General features: G+C 39.0%; 1 long non-coding RNA gene across 2 annotated transcripts in view; it reads left to right on the top strand.

The window, feature by feature from the left end:
* LOC134415486 (uncharacterized) overlaps positions 1-20,952 on the top strand; it is a 184,527-nt gene extending 163,575 nt beyond the window's left edge. Inside the window, exons 6-8 of one of the 2 annotated variants that reach the window (XR_010027061.1) lie at positions 18,313-18,413; positions 19,129-19,205; positions 20,230-20,952. This is a non-coding gene — a long non-coding RNA (uncharacterized LOC134415486). Of the gene's footprint in view, positions 1-18,312; positions 19,206-20,229 lie in introns of both variants that reach the window. The other variant, XR_010027060.1, reaches the window with a different exon arrangement.
* The last annotated feature ends 337 nt before the right edge of the window (positions 20,953-21,289 follow it).

Genomic DNA, 21,289 nt, shown 5'->3' with positions numbered 1-21,289 from the left:
TTATTGGCTTGGGAAGAGACACTTCAGCCCCGGGCAGCCTCCCAGGTGAAAAAGAAGGAGTGACCTCCTTGCAGGGGACCCTCATACCCGAGGAATGGGGGCGGGGGAACAGGACCACAGCCAAAGGGAGACCATTGAGAAGGGGAGAGGGGAGGGGTAACCAGGGCCCACACCACCAGCGGGTACAGCAGAAGGGTGCATGAGGGAAAGATGGGAGAAGGGAAATAGCAATGTACGTGACATAACATACTCAGTACAAATTTCCAATCACCCGGTAAAAAACAACAACTAAATAAACTATTTAGTGCAATACAACAGGTGTCCTGTTTCAAACTTGCCTGGAGCTGTCCCACCCCTCAAGAATTCCAGAGGCTTTCTTTCTAAGAACTGCTTCTTTAGTGCCTTGGATATTGCATCTCCATAGGACACCAACCCTTCTCCAAATCAAGAAATGCAAAACCCAGCAATCGACTGTGAGTAGTGCACTGCAATTCCAGCTCAGCCTGGCTGTCATTGCTGTCTTGTGACAGGTGAACATCTAAGGCCGTGGGAACTGGCATCTGAGGGTCAGCTTCTCTTTCAGACAATCATTTTCTCTATAGATACAGATCTTTGAATTAACCATTCCTACTTTTCTTTTAGTAGTATGTGCTACATGGGGTGGTAGTGGCATCCTCAGTAACAAGGTAGGGAGGAAGGTCCATTTTTCTCCCTCCTGGTTACCAGGCAGGCTGCACAGGGGCAAACCCCATCTATTTTGCAAAGCAATCATTATGCAGAAAGAAATGAGATTTTGTGTAGGAAGGGGACAGTAAGAGTCAAAAGACCTACAGTGGCATTTATTTATTCCTCAGGTGTGGTTTTATAACAGACTACTAGCAGCTTTGAGAAAAAAGAGATTATAAACACTACACTTAATTATTATAATGGAGGCTGAGAATTTTCTGCCACCTCTAGGAAAGCATCATTCTCTTCAGAAAGGATGAATTTGTTTCCTCCTAAACTTCCTAATTAGATGAACGAATATCAGACAACAATAATTTCTTCTAATTACAGGAAGTCTAGAATAAATTAAAGCAGAAAATATCTTTTTCTCTCTCTTGTTTTGTTTTTTTTTTTTTTTTTTTTCTTTGTACAGCAGCATTTTTAGTGTTTATCAACGTTGCCCCTAAGGCAGAAAGAGAGTAATGCATGATCAATTTGCCTTACAAGTGTTCCAAAATAGTTCCCTGTCTCCATTTAGCACTGTCAAGGTTTGTTCTTATTTGCCATTTCAGACAAGATTTAGAGCTTCCACACTTTGATTCTTGGGATGAAGGAGGATTAAAGTTTTCATTGCTTGTTTGTAATGAGGCAAATTGTAACTCTAATTATGTAACCAATTTGCTGCAGTTAACTCTTGAAAAGAACAGCCATGGTCCTGGCAAAGGTTCATTTTGCACTGATGAGGTTTGTAGCCAGTGTACAAAGTGCAAGTTGAAAGGCAATAGGATCTGGGTGCCTAAAATTGACATGGTTTTGAAAAGTCCAATCATAATCATTGCGTGGTTGGAAAAACAGTACAGATAGCAGTGACTGCTTAAAGCTAATGCAAGGAAATCCAAATCTCTTCATGTGTTTTTCTTCACATTAATCCTGCTCTGAGATCAGAGGAATTTCATTAAAAGATCCAAGCTAGTTAAGATCTAGCCTCCAAGAAATGCATTAATCAGTTTTGAGGGAAAAGAGACCTTTCTGTTCACCTGCATTACACAGGAGGCAGACATGCACACTTCACTTTTTATTGGAACCAATAACTTTTTGCCAAATTCATAATTTCTAAAAAGATAACTTCTTATCTTCAAAGAACTCCTAAATATGGAAAGTTCACTGGTAAGTTGCCCCAGTTTTTAATTTTACTCTCACTAAAAATGAGCAACTTACTTTTCTTTGCTTGTTGCTTGCTTCAGCCTCCTGACTTGGAGTTTTTTTTCTTTAATGATACAACATTAAAAGGACATGCATGTTATTGGTATCTTCAAAGGTCAGTATTCTTACATTGAGGTCCAATTGTTTCTCTACATTTTCTGTCACTAAATAAATGTAGGCTGTATTTTCTTTTCAGCTTCTCATTAGAAGAGTATTTTTTCAGGCCATTGGAGAGAATTTTGGAGAGAAGAGAGCATCTGGCAGGTCCTGGTACTTCTTTGGATCAATATTGTGGCCAGTTTATGTCCATATCCCTGTCATGACCTTTCTGGAAATCCCTGCTCTTTCAAGATGCGGGCCCTCAGTTGACACTGTGCATCCTCACTTTCAATCCAGATGGATTATGCTTTGCTGTAATACAGTACAAGTTTTTTGACCACAGCAGACTTATAACATTACTGACTCAGTGTTGATGGCTGAATAAGCCTCTTAGTCAATATTCAGCTCTTTAGATTATCAATGAAGCTTCTTGCAATGATGTATTTTTTCTGTTCATTGACCAAAATTATCTGTGAAAAATGTGTTCTAAGACCTGTAAATGATTTGTGCTACCTCAGTGGGCCAGGCACATATGTGTGTTTCTGTATCTGTGAGCACTTTCGCAATATACATTATTTTGCTCTTGTTGTTTGAGTTTCTATGTGCAGAATCAAGGGCTTTGTTAAAGTACTTTGCAATGTGGAATGAGCCTGTTGACTTGTGGGAAAAAAGACAATGGCAAAGTTAGGTTTGCTACCAGCTAAGAGAAACTCTCCTTTAATTCAAGTGGTTGGATGGTGGTAAATATTCCAGTGCTGCAAGTGAAAGGCTTTTGGAGCATCCTTGGGTCACTCTTGAGAGTACAGAAAAAGAATAAAAGATTTCTGAGACCAGTGCAATTGCTTACATTTCTTCTGTTTGCTGGCAGCTTAAAACTGCAAAAATGAAAGTCACTGTTGCATCTTTGCAGAGTTCCAGTGTGCTTCAGAGATTCTTCCCTGAGACAGCCAAAGTAATTGCATAAATATATTTCAGCCCAAAATAAACTCCACAGTTCCACACTGGAGTTATTTCTTCTTGTTGAGGCTTCACAGACAACAATTTTACTGACAAAAAGAGTTTAGTCGTTTGAGTTGGGGAAGTCGTGACTCTTATTTTGAGATCCAGAGCCTTAGACATGCTTGGGGCACAAAAACAGGTAGAAATGAAAAATCTATTCCCTCAAAAAGGAAAAACAAAAAAGAAAGAAACAAAGGGAAGCATGAGAGATTTATAGTAGTTTATCAAGGAAGATTTGGGCTACTTTGCCTGTGGGTTAGTAATCTAAATTCGTATTTTCTGGCAGCAAGCATAAGGGGGAAAAGAAAAGAAAAAAGGACTAAATATTTTTATATTAGGCTGGAAAAAAACTTGTTAATACCCAGAAAGCTTCACTCATTTAAAAAAACTTGATAGGATCAGAAAAAACAAGCCAAAAAATAGGAGCCTAAAGTGCTTTTTGAATTAAATATACGCACTGACATTTAGGAAAGTGAGTCAAGTGATTCCTCACTGCAGCTCTTGGGGTCCTGGGAGTTTCTTTCTCAGATTTTTGGGATTCAGAAAAAGAGGCATCCTTAAACTAATTTTCCCTGTGCTTGTTGTACTACATTGAATTCAGCTGAAATTATGGAGATGATGTTGCAATGTGCCATGTTATACCAGATTAATTGATCATGAAGTCTTCAGGTAAATGGGAATGTTGAGATTCAAACATTTAGTTCTAGATTATTTCTAACATTCACTGAGGATGTGCTTAAATACCCTTGAGACTATCAAAGCGACCTTTTTGTCAGCCTGCTTTGCAATTCTCTAATTTTAATTTCTTGCTTGCAAAGTGTCCCTTCTCTGACTAGACACACAATGACACCACTGTCCTGGACTTGGGAAATGGTGGTTTCAGAACACCTCCAACATCAAGCCTTCTCCTTCCTGCTCAGGTGCTTCTTACTGAAAAGCCATCATAACGAACTAAAAGGCTAAATTTCCTTGTGAATACTGTCCCCATCTTCCTTTGAGAAAACAGTAGGCTTGAGCTATATTTCACAGAGGTGTGTTGTGGTAGGCTCCACACCTGTGTTCAACTTAGAGGAAAAAAAATCAGTCATCCTTGTGCTTGACACTTCCTAGTGCTGCCAGCTCTGAGCTGCTTGCCAGGTTTTGCTTGCCTGCTGTAGGCCTGGGTCTGCAAGCAAAGCCCTCCCTCCCACACAGGGAACAGACTTAGCACAGCAGCTCCCACCATAAAACAGAAAGTTTAACTTTCTGAATCTGGACCATGCCTCTTAAATGTCCAGAAAACAACCTGTGGAGGAATAGGAAGAATCTATGGAAATAATTGGCAGCTGCAAAAAGTAAGTCTGAAAGCAGGGTGGAAGGCATATAGGAAAATCATCCCAAATTCAGTGGTGGTGTTTGTGAGAGCAGCTCCTCAGTATTGCTGTGCCTGTTTATACCAGCAGTGTATTTGTCCTGCTCTGTGCACTGAATAGGACAACAGGGATTAGCATTTAGAATACAGTGAAGACCTTTCCAGCTCTCCCCAGATGAATGTGTTGATTTGGGTGCTCCTGTAAAGTCTACTGCTTTTTTATGTTCCCAGATACTGTATTTTTTTTACTGGTACTAAATGGCTGTCTATGTCAGCTCAAGTTACAAAAACAAGTGGGATCTTTTCTGGCAGGTTTTTAGGATACAGTCTGTGATTGATGTAATATACTAAACCACAAAGAGCATATGAAATGGTGAATGTGAAATGTGAATTCTCACTACTTCTTTACAAGGACTGGTTTTCTCCCCATAGAAACCTTGCCATGCAAAAGAGTGAATAACAACATTTGCCTTCCAGTGGGTGAAATAGAACACTGATCACCTGTGACACTGGCAAACAGTGCAGCAGGACAGTGCTTTCAGAGCTGTTGACAGAAAACAGGAAATAGTGATTATTTGTTTGTCATTGGTTCTTTCCTTTATGGATGCTGGTCACTGGGACAATATTTACTAGCTGGCTGTCATCAACCTATTATGTTTCACCTAAAGCTTTTTCAGATACATTACAGTCTGTGTTTTCTTGGCTGATAATATTCCTCTTTAGCAGAGTTTCTGTGTTATTTGTCCCACTGTTGAAATGTGTTACTTGCTATGGCATTGTTCCTCAAAACCAACAGCATATTGGTTGTGAATTCCCCAGCCCTGGAGGTATTCAGGGTCAGGCTGTATGGGGCTTTGAGTAACCTGATCTAGTGAAAGATGTCCTTGCCAGTGGCAGGGGGAATGACCAAGGTATTTAAAAGGTCCCTTCCAACACAAATTGTTCCATGATTCTGTGATTCTTTGATATGTCTGCAAGACAACAATAAGAGAGAACACATGAGTGTACTGTCTCACATGATTGGTCCACATTGCTGCTTATAGGCTGTCTGCAGAAGTGGAGCTAAAGCTCAAATTATTAATGCTGGAAGAATGGAGCTCAGTTTCTCCTAGGTGGATGTCATCTTACCAGGGTGCACTTGTCTCACACTTACTGCTAATGAAGGAGAAGTGCAATTTTGGTCTGATCTGTGGACCTAGATTTGTTCACTGGATTGGAGAGTACACCTCAATTATGTCTCTCTCCCATGGGTGAGTTCCTCAATTCATGCTGCTTAAGGTTTTTGTGAAATTTTGTAGTACCTAGAATGGGTGGGTCTGATCATCCTCTGAGCAGCACTGAGCTGAAAATGCAGATATAACAAAACACTGCTTTTGGGAAGTGGAAGCTGAACGAGGCTAAATATCTCTCCTGAAAATGCAACTCATTTGTAACAGTTTATCTCTAATGAATTTCAAGAACTACAGTGGAGTTGCAAAGTGATGGCTGTTATCAGTCCACAAACACATCTGAAACCTAGAAATGTTGACAGTGGATACATTTCTTTCAGGCACTGCCTTTTGGCAGCAGATCAGATTATCTGTGTGAGCCACACAAATCACAGGCTTTCCCAGGTGGGCATTAGCAGAACCATCTGGCAATTAGAAGTCTCTGGGGCAGTCAATCCAACTTTGAGCTGGATTAACTTGGAAGTTTCAAACACTGTCATTGCTTTTTGATAGTCAGAGAGGTTTTTGGCCCTTGTGAATAAGACAACCATTTGATCAGGGACAGAAAGGATTATTCAGTTATTTATTTTCAGCTCTGTTCAGTTTTCCACGAGGTCAATCTAAATCATCCCTCTTAGAGCACATGTATAGAGGAAATGTATATGCATGGCTCAAATCCAGCCAATTTTGGGGATGAGTAAGTTGGCTGAGCATGCAGAGAAGATCTGCAGCAATCTTGGAGCTTTATTTGGTATGGCAGACTGTGGGTAATTTTGGACAGAGAGTACCCGGCGCTCTTATTTCACAAAAACTGTTTAGCTTTTGCTGTATTTCAGCAGTGACAAAAGCTCCCACAGCCTCACAATAGGCCTTCTTGATAACAACTGAAAAAATCTGTATCTTGCAAATACGTTATATCATTAGATGAAGTGGACAAAAACAAAACAAGTATGTTTATGACTTAGCCTGAGGAGATAATTAACTTCTGAGTGCTGAGATCCTTGATTGCATTCCTAGCATGATCTTAATTGGAAGTCTGAACTTGAAAAAGGTTGTAGTGTTTGGAGGATATCTGAAATGTTTCACTGAGAAATTGTTTGTTCATAAATTTGAAAGGTAATCCAGATAAATACCTTTTACTTTGCCTTTGTTGTAATTGTTGTGGTTGATGATGATGATAAAAATAATCTATTACAGCGGCAGCAAAAGCACCAGAGTATTCAAAGAGAACATGTATCAAAATGTATTGAGCCACTTCAGGGAATTTCAAAAGAAAGAAGTTTTACAAAAAGGGCTGAATACATACCAAATGATAATACTTAGAAATCTGTATTACTGCTCCCAAGTGTGGTACAGTACTTTGCTGAAACTATTGACCTCTTGTGTGTTCTCAGCAAGAATTGTCATGATCTAAGTTTTCTTGCATGGAACTGTGTTGTGTTGCATGTGCACTACAGTAGGTTGCCAGTAGAGATGAAAACTAGAAGCTCTTTTGTTATGCTGTCAAAATCTCTGCCCTTTACCCATCCCAGTTATGAGCACTTGGCTAACAGGAATTCCAGTTCTCTGTGATCAGTGAGGGCCACAAATTGCATCCTTCTGTCTGAAAAAGGATGAATCCATACAGTGTCAGAGAACATGTCCATCTCACCTGAGCTTAGTTTTTCAGAGGCTGGGCATAGAGGAACACTGTCCTTGGTGCTCCCTAAAGTCAGTGTTGAAAAATAAACTGCAGGCAATTTAACATGTCTAATTTAAATTTGACCACAATAAGGGGAGACCTTATTGTGGCCTTTGAATACATAAAGGGGGCCTAAAAGTAATGTGGAGACAGACTTTTTAGTAGGTTCTGTAGCAATAAAACAAGGAGTAAGGATTTAAAACTAAAAGAAGGTAGATTCAGTGTAGATGTAAGGAAGAAGTTTTTTACAGTGAAGGTGCTGAAACACTGGCACAGGCTGCCCAAATAGGTGATTAATGTCTCACCCCTGGATACACTCAAGGTGAAGTTGATTGGAGCTTTAAGCAACCTATTTCAGTTGAAGATATCCCTGAATATTGCAGGTAGGTTGAACTAGAATATCTTTAAAGGCCCTTTCAACACAAAGCATTCTATGTTTCTATAAGATGAAGAATTTAAATCAGTATCTAAAGAGGTTGTTAAACATATGCAGAGCCCCGCTCTTGACCAGGCTAGACTAAAAGAACTGAGTTTGAGATGTTAAAAAATTTGGGGTGAAAATAGGATAAAATAAGATGAAAAAAATTATTGATAATTCCTTTTGACCCTTGAGGAAAAATGGCAGCAGAAAATTGGGCAAGTTTGACATTACCCGTGCCCAGGCACCTGGATCATCAAGCCCACTTGACACAGAAGTCTACACTAAGATTGTCTGCTCTTGTTATCTTTCAGAAATCACAGAATATGCTAAGTTGGAAGGGACCCACAAGGGTCATCCAATCCAGCTCCTGGCCCTGCACAGGATGCCCCAAGAATCACACCATGTGCCTGAGAGCTTTGACCAAACGCTCAAACATTGGACTTGGTGCTGTGAGCACTGCCCTGGGGAGCTGTTGCAGTGCCCAACCACCCTCTGGCTGAAGAACCTTTTCCAAATATCCAGCCTTACCCTCCCTTGACTCAGCTTCAGGACATTCTCTTGGGTCCTGTCACCACAGAGAAGAGATCCATTTCTGCCCCTTCAGCTGTAACTGTGACGAGGTCTCCTCTCAGTCTCCTCCAGGGGGAACAGATCAGAAGGATAACACTGAGCTTTCAGATGAAACAAATTATCACCACTGATAGACAACTAACTGGAAGGATGGGAGCTATTGGAGCAGAAAATAAACTATGGGGCTCTCAAGGAAACAAAGATGCTGTGAAGATTAGCTCAACAATGTATTGTTTTATATAAATCTTAAAATGGAAAAATTTGTGCATCTCTCACTGAATGCAGCAAGTTCTGTCACAAGGATTTGCTACAACTCAGGGTCCCCACACAGATAAATGAGGTGGGACACAGTAGTAGACCTAATTGAGTTGGATTAACCCAAGGAAATCTAACTGTAGTATCAATAAACAGAAAAGATCATCTGTGGTTTTTGATGTGGTTCAGAAAGTCACAGCTATTATTATCCAGAAAACAAAGAAATTAAAGAGACTGGGACATATGCAAAATAGAATAGTGGGATAAAACAACTAACTTTCATTTTAAGAGCTGAAGAAATTATTTTATAGACAAAAAAACTACACCAAAAATAAAATTAAATGACAGATACAGAAAGTAACCAATCCCCTGCAAACATGGGACATGTAGAGAATAGTAGATGTTTTAAAATGTTACAGAACTGTGCATTCAGAGGTAAGAAATATCCTTTGAGAAGAGTCTCTAATGAATATACAAGTTTAACCTTCACTTGCTGCTGCTGCCACTGCTGCCATCCAGGCTGATGGGGTGAGGGAAATGCTGTTGGCTGGAAAACACCTTAGGGAAAGCAAAAGGAGGAAAGACATTTTTTTTATATCTATTTACTTTTCCTACCTATTCCTTGATGTCACCTCTCTCTGTTAAATTCAAGGCCACAGCCTAGACTTTAAATTGAATAGCTTTGTTTCCAGTCATGATATTGGGGTTTATTAAATTCCTGTTTTGCTGCGGTGGATAGTATTTATGCAATTTTCCTCAAGGAAGTTAAAAAGAGCTTTCTGCTCCTTAGGGTTGCAGGGGCTGCTTTTGCCTATGCTGTTAACTTCGTTTGTATTTTTAAACACAAGTATAAAAAAAACCAAATAGAATAGGGAAAGTTGGGCTTCTCTCTCTCATACTGGTTTTTTTGTAATTGGACATGAAATAAAAGCTAGTCAAATTGGCAGATAACATTGTGTTCTGGGTGGTGTGAAGTGCCAGAAACAGTGTTTTGCCTGCACACAACTTGTTTTTTAATAGTCCTTTTTATTTTTCACTCATAACAACAGAAGTGAACTATTAAAAATCAAATGTTGAGATGAATTGAACTAAACAAAAACATGCCGAAGGCGACAGGCAGGGTTTAACACTGTGTGACTTTTATCTCTCTGGTGTCTCTCTTTGATGGCTGACATGGCAAAAGAATTCTCACAACACTTCTGAATCCTGATCACTTTGCTAATAACAGCAAGACCGCCACTGCATCGTTTCTACTCTTGAATGCCTCTAGATACAATTCCTTGCTTACCCACTTGATATTCACACGGCACTGTTCAGCAAAGATTTAATGAAGAAAATGAAGGAATTCTTATGGAATCAGCAGACGATGGTGTATTATTATTATTACTATTATTACTATTATTATTATTATTATTATTATTATTATTATTATTATTATTATTATTATTATTACCGCTCATTTGATCGTCAGTGGTGCCAAGAGAAACCAATCAAGGATCAGTGCTTTGACCTAAGATGTGGCAGATAGATCCTCAGTGGGACATAGTACCTCATAAATTAATGGAACTGGGATGGTTTAAATCAATTAAGATTCTATACTTCCAACAAGCCCCCAGCAGTGGTGTGAGGTGCAGAGAAGTAAATGAAAAATTGAGCATGTTTCTATAACCATTAATACAGTCTTTGCTCCACAGACTCCCTCGATACTATCAGTCCGAAAGATTGCAGGGACTTATAGAGGAGTAATGAAGTCAGGGCTAAAGAGATTTCAGATGTGCTAGTAATATTCTTAAAGGTTTTGTCAGTTTTCTCTCTATGGGGAAAAGGTCTTTTGTGAAGGCACTGAGCTGAGGCTCAAAAGATTTGCACTTTGCTCCTAGTTCATGGTGGACTCCCTCTTTGATCTTGGAAAATAACCTATTTTGCTCATGTGAAAATAGGAATGCTAATAACAAGTCCTTGTCTGTCCTGCAGGACAAGGTAAGATGAACTCTGTGGGCTATGGCATCCTACATCTGTGTACAAACAGAAAGGGATTGCACTTTTCAGCAATCTTCATTGACTGCTGTACCACAAATCGTCATCAGAAAATTAAAATCACAGAGTAGCAGAATATCATTAAAAGGAGTATTTATCTGCTACTTATGTTATATCCTTTCAGTCCAACAAAAGCAAACTTTTGCTCCTGTGTCTGAACTTTTCTAAAAGCAGAAGTGAAATCATGGTCAAAGGTAATAGGATTTTATGATTCAAGGTGAGCCAATATTTTCAAGCTTCTAAAAAATCAGTTGCTTTCTGTTTTTTTTAAAGTGTTAATGATTAAAAGGGCAATAATAATATGCAGTTCTGAAAGGCTGTACTAGAACCTTACAAGTCTTTTACAGAAGGAAAATCAGATATTCCCGTTTCACATTGCTGCTGTGCTGGTATATAGACATATAGGTAGGGTCCACAATCTTCACACAAAATCGTCCCTGCCTTACTCCTGTTGAGCCTTTTGTGTCTATTTGCAATGGAGTAAGGTTGCAAGCTTTTGTACTCTTATCTCTCTGCTGAAGCTCTGCTTCCATTTCTAGGCAGGAAAAGCAAATCAAGGGATATATTTTTACTGGAAGTTAAACAGAACAAAGCACAAACCTGAGAGCTTGTATATGATCACTCATGTGCTAAACAGTGAACAAATTGAAAGCGCTGAGAGGGTGGTCAGGCATTGGAACAGGCTGCCCAGGGAAGTGGCAGAATCACCATCATGGAAGTGTTCAAATCGTGTGTGGATGGAAACCCGAGGACATGGTTTAGTGGTGAACGTGGCAGTGCTGGGTTAATGTCTTTCCTGACCTTAGTGATTCTATGATTCAAAAATCCATGGCATGGAACAAACTGGTGTCTTGTAGCATGCCAGCAAACATTGCCTAGGTGCGGTGAGTGGTTAGCACAAGTGAAAAATCATTCCCAGTATCTGCTCTGGGGGCAATCTCTTCCTTCCTGGTCAGGGCTGGGAGGTTTAGCTATTTGAAGGTGAGCTGTGCCACACTGTATCCCAGAACACTGTTCTTAGTCTGTTTTGTTTACTGATACAGAAACAGTAAGGTGTTCATTAGTGTCTGGGGAGAGGAAACTCCTGAAAGATTTGAGTAGGGAAATTGTCATCTGGGCATCTGTCAACTGGTAATGAAGTCAGATTAAATATTTGTGTAGTAGAGTCATAAAACATAACTGTGGGAGTGACACGGGTCCTCTTCTTCATCAAAATCAAGTGGAGTAAAATTGTAGACAGATGTTTCCTTAGGTGCTTCCAGATGGTTTTAAATGTCTTCAATGATGAAGAAAGCACAAACTTCCTGAGTAATCTATTCTAGAGCTGAATTAACCTTTGAGATGGACATTTTATTTCTTGTAATTAGTAGTTAAATTTTTTTTCATTCTTCATGTAAAGAAGAATGTTCTTGGAGTTTAAAAGCTTGGCTGTCTACTGCCACTCGTGAGCATTCAGGATCCTTTCCGTATAGTTCTTTCTAGGATAAAATTTCAGAAGAATAAGGGAACTGGAAAATGAAAAAGACTTAAAATAAGGAATTGGAAGGATGTCAGCTTGTAATTTGTAGTAGGAACCATGTATTATATAAGATAAAAATAAAACTTGGACAAGGCTATATTTTGGGATCCTAGTGGCATCATAAAATACTCTTGTTTTTAGCTTTTATGGCTTATTTTGATGTCAGCAGAGTCCTGAGATATTTATGTAGCCTTGAAATTTAAAACCATATTCTCTTTAAAGCATTTGGTTTTAAAAGGGGTACATTTGTAAGTGGTAAAAAAAAAAAATCTCTCCATTGTGAAATATCAATTATTTGTAAGTGCTTGGATTAATTTATTGGATTTTGTGGGTAAAAGAAATGGAAATTGTTTTTTACATTAAAAATTAATATTTTACATCCAGCTGTGTCTGGCTGGGCAATAAATCAGCTCCTTACAATTACTTATTTGTCAGTCAGCATGTTAGTTCAAAAAGCAAGGAGCTTGCCTGTGGATCCTGCTCTACTTGAAAGCAGGGAGAGTTCAGGTCAAATCAATTTCAGCCACAGTAATTAAGAACAAGATTGAAGATCCTTCCCTACCTCTGTCGTGTAGCATCTGGAGTTGTGTTTTAGAATGGATCCACTTCTAGGCTGCAGTGGAGAGTATTGAAGGTAGAGAACACTACTTAGGAAGAGCTTTTTTAAAATGCTTTGGAGAGTTATATATGAACCAAATTCTTACACTTTCCTCTGAATAAATCTGAGTACTTCATATTTGCTAAGCAGGGAAACATTTGTCTTTTCAGCTTGTCTATTTACAGATGCATATCACATAATCTTCAGAGGATGTATTTACAGAGTCTCTCTCCATAGGAGCAAATTAAACAAGGCTGGGGTGAGGTAGTGCCTCATGATCATCATGATCATGTCAATTGCTGGTGCTGTCTGTTGAGATTTTTGGCCACTATTCCCTCTGACAACAGCTGATCATGTTTCAGGAGTTGTACCAGGGACCATCCTCAATACAGACTTTGCGGACTCTTATTTTGGCAGGTTAAAAACTTCATCTGTGTTAAAGGAACATTCTGCACCCTTTAAACCTAGTGTCAGAAAATGGACACAGGCTCTTTTCACTGGTGTGGATATAGCAAGAAAATTTGAGTTTATGCCAGCAGAATAAAAACCTAATAGAAAACTAGTATCTTTATCAAAAGTGATAAATGAGGCACAAAATTACATTAAAATTTAAAAAAACAAACTCATAGCTACTGAAAAAACTTCCCTCAGTACTTCTTTAGGGTCTTTTGATTTGGCAAGGCAACAGAAAATCTTTTTTAAGTTTGATTGAGTTTTTAAAGTTTTCCTTGACCATCAAGATGAAAAGTTAACTGTAACCAGAGCTCTAGTTGTACGGCATTCCTAGTGAAGAATTCTGTCATGACAGGGAAACGAAGTCAATCATATCTAACAAAGATTGCACACTTCTCTTGCACACTTTTGGCACATACAATATCGTATTCAATTAGAAGTAAATTAAATAGCTGTGGAAATAAGGTTACATGAACTACTATACAAAAGAATCTCAGACCTTTGGAAGTTGCAGAGGGCAAAGAGAAAGCTCAGACCTCTACCTTTCCAGAAACCTGCTCCCTTCCTCCTGTGCTGGGATTCTGCTGTAGAATGCACAGGGTGCATGGAGCTGGGGACTGAGTGACACATAAAGCCCTGATGCTCAAATCAGGGCCTGCATTAGAAAGCAGGTTTTCACCAGCAGCACTACAGAAACTCCCATGTCAACTCACCCTCTGTCCTGTGCCTGCACATTGTGTCCATACGAGTGCGGATATCGTGTGTCCCTACACCCAACCCTCTCATGCAGCCATTTGTCTCAAAAAGTAGCATTTCTTTAACTAAAACTACAAGTAATATTTGGCACATAATGAAGTTTTACTGCTTCTATAAAACCTCTGTATTTCTGAGTGTTAGTCTCTGGCATCATTTGATCTGATATTTATGTGTGCACAGACAATCATTTACTGAGTCTGGTGTAATGAGGAAAAAGCTGGCTGGTGAAAACACATCATCCCATCACCCACCTCTAAAATATAGCTAACTTGAATGCATTTGAATGATTATATACAAACTAATTAAGGACTGAGTGAATGATTTGTGACATTGTGGATAAAAAGTCCAAAACAAGGTGGTAACAATAAATTGGCAGTGTTTATCTCAAGGTCATGTTAAAGCTGTGCTGTCCAAATTATAGCATTAGCTAGCAATGATCTAATTAAATACTGTACACCGAGTTATAAAGAAAGAGTTCAAGAGTAAACAAGTGGCAGAGTCTAGATTTATTTGCCATGCAATGGAAGCAATCACAGCATAATGTTGAAGTGTCCAGCACAAGGAATTAGGGTTCATAAATAAAAAGCAACTTTTGCAAGGCTATGTATTTCAGCATAAACAATAAAGCAATAGCAAATGCATTTTAGGCCATGCAGCTGCAGGCCCAAAGGCATGATGATGAAGATGATTAAGAATCACAGTTCTTTGAGAGTTACTTATGAATTTACAGAGAAATGTTCTGCAATGGATTGATTTGTGAGACCAAAGACAAATGACTGAATCAAAGTGAATTTTATCAGGGGCAAAAGGCGAGTGCAGTAGGACCACAGCAAGTGTAAGCAGCAGGAACAAGGCAGCAAAAACCACTGTGTCACCCATGCAGGGAGCAGGAAACAGTCTCCCTTGGCTGTGTCTGACAAGATTATGGCACATGTACACAACCACTGTGTTACAGTACAAGCTGGCTTGTAGTGGGCAATTAATTTGGCTATAAATAAGAAACCCAGCTGGGTTCCATAAAAAAATCCCTAGATAAGCAATGATGGGATGGGTTTGGATACATACAGGAACTTCACCCAATCCTGTTCCACCCTAAGCTGCAGACCTCTCACTGGCACAGGAGCTGGGCTGTGTTTAAGCCAAGCCAATCTCTCCAATTTGGACAGGGAGATTCAAACCCTCATATTCAAGGAGGGTGCAAACAACAAACCAAGCTGCTGTCACATGTAATCCGGATGTGTGTGTTGTCCCTGCCTCCAACCACTGACTCCAGGTAACAACACAGCACAGGGAGAAGGGGAGACAGCTCTGCTGTGGAAGTGGTAAAGGGCATCATCCCCTTCAATTCAGCAGAGATCAGATGTTTTTCAACACTCTAGCTAAAGACTGTCTGGTTCATTGCCAATGTATAGCAAATTAAATGGAATTAAGAAGATATTAAATTACAAGGGGGTATCTGTTTCTTTGGTTTTTAATTGTATCTGATTTGAAACCACTTTATTTAACCCTGAGAAGCTATTTCCTATTTTTGAATCTGTCTGAGAATAAGCCCACAGAGACAGAAAAGAAGAAAAGGACAATTTTCTTTCTGATATAAATGTACAACTTTCATTGGCATTTTAGTGCTGCATTCTGTCCTGCATGCATATGGTCATGCATAAAATGACTTGCTATAAGATGCCAGACTTTCAAATTTTCTGATTTGTCATATTACCTCAAACTATGGTATTAATATTTTCTTCTTCAATGAGAAATGAGTACAGATTGGGGCTGACCAGCACCAGCTTAATTAGACCTTTAATTTTTATTCTGGATTCTTTTTTTAATAAAACCAAATATTACATCTCACTTTGTTTTTTCCTTTGCCTGTGATTTTCTTTTTGTCTGTGATTTTGAAGGTTTTCTTTTCTCCATTAGCCCTAAATAACATTTTTGTCATTGCGCTGAACAATTGAGCTATTTCTCTCAAATACCACATTTGTCATTGAACTGAACAATTGAGCCATTTCTTCCAATATCCCAGAGATTCTTCTGTTGGGTCAAGAATAATTATTTCACAAAGTACCTGTGGGGTACTTTTGTTCCCCACAGGTCTAATCATCCAAACCATCTGAATCTAGCTGATCTGAACACTTTTTCTTCATTACTTCTCTATACCTCCAAGGAAGTAAGTGTGACTCTATGGTCTCATATTTTTGTACATTTTTTGCTGTATCACACATCATTGTTTGTACGGTTTTTTTTTAAGAGGTTCTTCATATATATATATATATATATATGTATATATATAATTTACTGATGAGTTTTTTGTTTTTTAATTTTTCCTGAAATAATCCATGTTTCATCTCTCTATTAGATTTTCTTCTTCAAATTAGAGTGAAAATAGAGTAGTCAATTTGGAGAAATTAGTTCATATATACTTTATTAAGACCTTTTTAATTTGTCTTTTTTTTTGTGTTGAATAAAGTATTTCCATTTAAAGTCAGGCTAAACTGTGGGAAGCTAGAGGTCTGATAGGATTTTTCCATTTGTCTTTAGATTTGATTGCCTTAGAAAATTATGGGAATATCAACACTGGAAAATAATATTTTTATAGAGGTTTCCTCAGGTTTTGAGTGTTCTCTGGGACTGAAAATGTTTTCAGACTGCACAGCCAATCTGAACAAGAGAGATGCAAGACAAAACAGGTTGGTGCTTTCTGTGCCCTCTTTAAATCTCCTTTTGCCTAAGGCTGTGAGACAGGAAAAGTTTGAGCTTTTTTGACATGTATTAAGAGCCTGACTTCCAGTTCAACTAATTCTTCCCTCAATCCTCTCTCACAAGCGAGTGATAACATGGTCTAATACTTAAGCTTTTTTTAGTAAGGTGAGTGGGTTTAAAAGAAAGCTTAAAAATATGGTAAATTGAAATTCATGATTTTTGGAACCAGTGAGTTCCCCAAGAGGATACAAAGTGTAAAGGAAAATAAAGTCAGAAGCTGGAGGCAAGAACAGTAGTTTTTGAGCATTTAGAGCATGAAGGAAGTTGGTAATATTTAAAACTAGCTACAGAAAACAGTTTTTAGAGAGAAGTTAGCAGTGGGAACTAAAGGAGATAGTGGTGGTAGCCAGGAAAGATGCCTGAAGGCCATAGCAGGATAGGGGCTGCTGTCTAGGTAATTATAGCTCATCTCAATAGAAGCCCTGCATTAAGAAGTAAAGGAAGGAAAGGCACTGAGGGTTGCAGGGGGACAGCAAGACCTGAAGGATGAAAGAGTCCTGTAGTTCACTGACAAATGCAAAATTTTCAGCCTCAGTATTCCTATCTGAGTGAAGGCAGGATCAAATTCTTATGTTAAGGTGGCAGAGGCGACCTGAGCATACTGAGGTTGTCCCCAGCTGTGAGGCAAAGTGTGCTAAGTGTGGCTATTCCTCATTTCTGCATCCTCCTTCAAATGCTTTTGATTTTAAGGGCTGGATGCTACATACATGCTTAGAGTCATCTTTGTCTCTGGATACTACACAGGTTTTTGAAAGTATTTTGAAGCAGTATATTTAATGATGGACGATACCACCCGGGAGCCTAAGTGAGACTTCAAACTGCCTGAGCTAATTGGATTTCTATTATTTGAGCTAATCTTACTGGGATGCTTGGAAATGAGTTTTATTCTTCATTAAAAGGACAAAGGGCTGCGTCTTTAAAGGGCAACACTAATGTATGCACAGAGGGCAAAAAATAATGTTCTCTAAAGCTTTCTATGGGCTTCTGCCAGTTGTGACTAATGTTGGTGTAGGTATTAGGAAAACACAGGCCAGTGTGATGATGAAGAGAAAAGACTGGAGATTAAAAGAAAAGTGGTTTGAAAGCTCTACTCATACTACTGTATGAAGAATAATACATAATAAAAATGGGTGTAATAAAAATGATAATGTGTTCTGTCATTTGAGATAATTAGACTTTGATCCTGGAAGATGTTTCTTGTGGCTGAAGCACTGTATCTGGTTGGAGTTCTGCTGCATTTCTATTTTATGTTTAGATTGGATGTTAGGAAAATTTCATCACTGAAGGTGTTGTCAAGTATTGTAACAGGCTGCCCAGGGCAGTGGTGGAGTCACTATCCTTGCAAGTATTTAAACAATGTTTCATATGGTGTTTAGGGAATGGCTTCAAACAGAAAGAGGATATGTTTAGAATAGATATTAGGAAGAAATTCTTTATTGTGAGGATGGTGAGGTGATGGACAAGTTTGTGCAGAGAAGCTGTGAATGCCATATCCCAAGCATGGACGGGGCTTTGAGCAACCTTGTCCATGGCAGTGGGGCTGAAACTAGGTGGTCTTTAAGATCCCTTCCAATCCAAGTTGATCTGTGATTCTCTGGTGGCCTTAGCAGTGCTAGGTTAATGGTTGGATTCAGTGATCTTAAAGGTCCTTTCCAAACTAAATGATTCTATGATTTTATTATTTTCTGTATTTTCAGAATAGAATTCTTTCCCGGTGCCTAGTTTGAGATGGAAAGGTCTAGGCCTGAGGAGACATTGATGTTGTGATGTTCTCTTGGGACACAGTGACAAAGTCCAGGTAAGGTCCCCTGGTGGTTCCCAGATGTGTGGAGATCTGGTGGGAGACAACTGGCTTACCATGCAGGAATAGTCAAGCACAGAGGAAAAGGGGCTGGGTCCACTTAGAAATCACTTCTAACCAACACAAAGTTGCTGCTGGGAATCATGCAGGTTGTGGTAGAAAATTGTAACACTGTTCTGGTGTCGTCTTTTGCAAGTCTTTTGGCACAAAAAGATCAATTTTGCATGGCTGTCTGCAGGAAAGAAAGGGAAGTGGACACAGAAACCTACAGGAGGTCTAACTTCTGTGCAGATGTTTGTCAAAATAATTCTCTATAAGCAAAGAATCCTTTCAATGACTTTTTAGAGGCTATTTTTCTCCACAGTAAAGTCTGTCAGTTTGCTCATCTGTATTTTAAGTGCTTTGCAAATATCTTCAGCAGAAGAAAACATGATACCATGACCCTGAGTATCAGATCAGTAACTTGATTCTCATCAAAGAAAACAAAAATAGAGAGCATGTGATCTCCTCTCACCATCTGAACAAAGCACTCAGCTCACAAATAACCCAGTGCTTTTAGGCGCAGAGAGAGAACTCCTTGGTGAGTAACTGTGAATAGCAAATGAAGGAGATTTTGAATCAGCCTGTGGGAAATGCTGGAAAAGACATAGTGGGTACCTTTAATAGTCAAGGTATTTGCTAACACGCCTGCCTTTGTTTTTCTTTCTGTCAGATGCCCCATTCACCTGTGTCTGAACTGCTGACACCAGCAGGAGCTTGGCTCCCTATCCCTCTGCTGAGATCTGTGGGGTATAATTTGCCTATTTGGCTTGATATAGTGGTGTCGTAGACAATATATAGACAACTGGTTGTAGTGGGTGATGAATATAGGCAAGTGGAATTTCAGTCTGCAGGTTCAATATAACTAATGAAGTGTTACTAAAGCGTTTTAAGAGAAACTGGTCCCTGCATTTACAATGTGGTGTAATGATTTACTTAAGAGTCTCCCTTTAGACTCAGTATACAAGTTACAAATGATGCAAAATGTTGCTGATCAGAGATATTGACAATCGCTCATTGGTATTGACCTATGGAAGATTCTCCACTGGGTGCCAGTGCAATTATGAACTGGCTTTAAAACTTGCTCTTGGTCAAAGGCTAAAAGAAGACATTATTTCTCATCTCATTTCAAAGTTTCTCCGATTATACTCTTCTGTTGTTTCCTCCAACGGATCAACGTAATAATGGTAACAATAAGAATAAAAAAATTTGCCCCAGTAAAAAATCCTTCTTTATAATGAGATATTTAGAAATAGACTCAGATTATAAATTTGCATATGTTCTTCAAAAGAGCCTAAGTGATAGAGGAAAAGAATCTCACCAGCTCTCCCACTGAATCCATGGTTGCAGACTGAGCCAGCTGGATTTTTACCTAAGTTCCTGTGTCCCATATTTCTTTTGACTACGAATATCTGAAAATAACATGGAGCCTTGAAAATAAAATTTATTCAGTATGTTGGAGAGGTTTCTAAAGTAAATTAACAGAAACCATCTCTCCACTTAACTAAGACAAAAAAAAATTACTTCATGCAAACAATAGGCCAGAGAATTACAGTGAAAGCATCTCTGATATGTACTGAATTTTAAAATCAGTAAGATTGGAAACATCCTGCTAGATGATTAAGTTCAACTATTAAGAAGGTAAATTAGGGAAAGCAGGACTAGTTAAAAAAATTTAGTCAAACTGCACCTTTCACCTGTGCTCCTGCTTGACAATCAGGGTGCAAACTGATCAAATTTTGCTGCTGAGATCTATTTCCTTTTTGTTTCACAGGAGTATCAAGCAGGGACTCTATCAGCTGAGGTGCATTATTCTTGACACAGTCTGAAAGAAAGCATTTGCTCCTTGAGACTGTGTGACACACAGCATGCAGGCTTCTGCTTCAGAAACTCCGTTGCTCATTATAGAAATGTTAAGTTTACTCTCCACTCTGGCAGCTTTGCTTCGGCAGAAGAAAATAATACATCCAACAAGTTATCCTAACGCCTATGGACTGGCACCAATAAACAAATCTCTGTCTCCTTGTGCTTGAAGCAGCTGCTGGTGATTACCCTCCTCCCGTGGAGACAGAAACACATCTGGTGTCTGCAGAGCAGCAAAGAAGCAGAGTGGAGATGAGCCAAAGCAGCCGTCCCTGGTATGCACAGCTGCATCAGCTCAGCACTGCTGCTCCACCTGAGCCATGGCTTGTGCAGGCACTGGGTCAGGGTGGTTATTAGGAGGAGGAGGAAAATATAAAGGGTTCTTTTCCTCCTTCATGCTTCCCCACTGCATCTGAATCATTTGGCTTTGCCTTAGATTTTATATGTGGCCATTGTTCCCATTCTTCCGCATTCCTCATGATCACATTAAAAAGATTACCAAGGTGGCCTAAATTAGCATGTTTGTAATCTTTGATGAAAATTTCCCTATGCGAAGAAGAAAAATACAACATCCTACCACTCATCTGTTTGTCTAATGGCTTATTTGTGACCTGTAGAAATAAAACTGTGGAGATTTCTTTCTGTCTGAAATGTCATTGTTTCAACAAATACATAATACCAGAAGCCCAGACTCTGTAGGTATGTGGTGAGTTTTAGAGAAGAAAATGTAAAATGTACAAAGCCCATATGTGCATTGCTTCATTTGTTTTTAGCTTTATGTGGCAGGATTAAGGCTTAACACATTTGGCAAAATATGAAAGGCAAAATTCTCACATGCTTCCCCATATTGATGCTAAGTCTCATGAGAAAAGTAGAAAAATACTAAATATTGTGGAAGAATTGGCAACATGTTTGTCTACTGCAGTTTATGGTGGAACGTGTCTATATATTTGAATTGTTTTTTCTCTTAC

The sequence above is a fragment of the Melospiza melodia genome, chromosome 3, assembly GCF_035770615.1.
Source record: "Melospiza melodia melodia isolate bMelMel2 chromosome 3, bMelMel2.pri, whole genome shotgun sequence".
Classification (NCBI taxonomy): Eukaryota; Metazoa; Chordata; class Aves; order Passeriformes; family Passerellidae; genus Melospiza; species Melospiza melodia.
This window is presented reverse-complemented; position numbering and strand designations above follow the sequence as displayed.